The sequence below is a fragment of the Dipteris shenzhenensis genome, chromosome 15 (genome assembly GCF_047967505.1).
Source record: "Dipteris shenzhenensis isolate YYH24624 ecotype China chromosome 15, Dip_SZ_1.0, whole genome shotgun sequence".
Taxonomy (NCBI): domain Eukaryota; kingdom Viridiplantae; phylum Streptophyta; class Polypodiopsida; order Gleicheniales; family Dipteridaceae; genus Dipteris; species Dipteris shenzhenensis.
In genome coordinates this window covers 47,433,835-47,436,523 of record NC_141610.1, presented here as the reverse complement: position 1 = coordinate 47,436,523, position 2,689 = coordinate 47,433,835, and positions in this window count along the sequence as shown.

The following is a 2,689-nucleotide window of genomic DNA, read 5'->3' as shown; positions in this document are numbered from 1 at the left end:
ACCTTCAGCCACGAATTGAGGTGGGACTGACAATATTGACGCCCGTCAACTGCAGCCATGTCGTGGCGGCGTGGATGGGACGGCCACTGAAGAGAGCGAACCTCCACAATCACGCTTGATGCGGGCACCAGCTCAGTGTTACCAGAGGTGCTCGAAGAAATCAGTGTTTCTGGAAGAAGAACATCAGATCGATTACTTGCGTTCTCTCTTGATGCCATTGAAAATACGCTAGGGCTGATCAGCGTTGTTCCTCAACGATCAAAATCTAAAATCGTGAAACGAAAAGATTAAAGTGATCCGTCTTTTGTAAGCTTTGAGTGGTTGATGATGAGAGTGATCGCAGCTGTCTCTAACGATGGAGGGATTGATGCATCGTGAAGAGAAGGATAAAAGGAGCTGTGAGGAACTTGTCGGCTACAAAGAAAGTAATGCAGCACGCAGTCGGGTGACGATTCACTTGATTACTTTCACGGGTAGTTCACACCATCCGGCCCGCCCGCAGGAGGAAAGTCCTTAAGCTTGTTTAGGTGTTTAATTTATGTCACATCTTGTGATTTGTGTGACCAGCTGCGTTGTTAATTTATGTCATCATCTTGTGATTGGTGTAGCATTGGAGGAGATGGAATGGTTCTCCAATGTAGCGGGTGGACTTGTTGGCCATGGAGCATGCGGCTTTCGTGGATTAGACACAAATCTTTTGTGGCAATGTTCGAGCTCATCCCCCCCATTGCGCGAACTACTATGGCAGCCCTTCACACCACCTTTTAGAGGATGGGTGATGATCAGTATAAACCCAAACTTAGCACTGAAAGGGCCGCGAGATTTTCTTTTCCCAAGGATAGGTATCAAGGAAATAGCTCCTTTCCAAAGCAGTGCCTATAGTCATTATGGCTCATTGCTGGAAAAGCCATTGCCAATTTGTCTTTCTAGTCGTTATAGTTGATTAGAGGGCTGAAGTGGTTTCTCCCTGCACTTCGATGCACAAGAAATTGCCATGCACTTCGATGACATTGTTTCTAAAGTATCAATGGTTGCCACAACAATTAATTTCCATTATTTTCAATCCATCATGGAAGAAGCATTGACCATAGCTCCTCTCTCAACACATACTGAGCGGTTGTTAGTGAAAATTTTCAAGATCAATGATCAACTACGTGAACTATTTCTCTCAAGAGACTTCTACTTGGGCTACGCGGTTGCAAAATAAATTGTCAACTTCAAATCTTCTATTGTATGTTACCTAAGGAAGATCCTTGACTACTCAAGTCTTGGGTTAGAATCTTGGAGGCATTAACCTTCAACACTTCAATAGAAGCAATGAGAAATATATACAAGTCATGATTAAAAAGATCTAGCAGAGAAAAGAGTAATAGCATAGAGAAAATCGTGATAGTGTACCTTCATATTCTCATCATCCTCCAAAAATTTATCGGTCCAATGCTTCTTTTGATGCTACTTTGTGTTTTCCTTTGCTCCTTCACATTTGGCTGAATATCCCTCTGCTCTTGCAACTTTTGCATTTTGACCTTGTTAAAGGTCTCATCATCCATATCCTCCTCATCCACAGTTTTCTTAAAGCACATCGAGAGCACCTCCTTCGGATCAAATGTATCTTCTAGTACCATTAATTCATCGTCTTCAATTACAACATCCTTATCTATGCTACATATTTGTTAAGGCCAAGGCATAATCTTCTCTGAGGTCAAACATGATGTGGATAGGTATAGCTAGACTACATGTCCCAAAATCCAGTCCTTCAAGAGACATAGCTCCATTTATTGTTTGTGACTTTAAGGCTACCAGATCCAAGGCTACAGCCTCCTTGCTCTCTTTCTCATTGACATGATTAATATCCTCCTCTTCAAGTTCTTGTGCCTCTTCTATATTTTTACCTTTGTCTTCAATATCAGGTTCTTCCCTAGGATCTTCCATGGCCTCTTTTGGCATGTCTTCCATACCTTCATGACAAAGATTTAAAAACACAGCAAAACCTCCAATAGCATGCATTCTTCACTATGAATATTACAAACCGCTTTGTGTTTTTTTGAAAAGCTATATTCAAACTCCTATTGATGGGAATCCAAAGCTTTTTTTCTGTAATCAAATCCTTGGCATGGACATACGACTTTCCAGATATGGTTACTTTCTGTTTCTCTAAAATCTTATGAAATTCTGCTAGCTCGTCTGCTAAAAAATCTTTGTGGCTCTCCAAAATGGCAGCATAATCGAGTTCTTTATTCCACATCTCATAAAACAGATGGTAATCCTACTGAGCATCACACTTCTCAAGAAAATAAAAAAGTAACAAATCTGCAGGCTTTTGCACTTCTCCTAATGTCTTCCCCTTCAACGGGACTATTGTTTTTACAAAAGACATCCGTGGAAGACTTGCTAGCTTGATTTTATCATTTCTCTCCTTCTTGCTTGAACTTTCCTATCCCTAACAAGGGAAAGATTGTCCCTGCAGCATCCTTTTCATCGACAGAATTGGCAATTGTTATGGTAGCCCTTGCACCAAAAATTGAACTATCCCTTTGGATTTATTATCTTCAATAAAAAAAGCAATTCAATAAAATTATCACTACAAGGCATAGGCCATTTTCCGACGGAAATACCGATGCTTTTTACATTTAAATAAAAAATTTTCACGTGCGCAAACGTCGCTATAAGTGTCGCTAAAAGCGTCGGA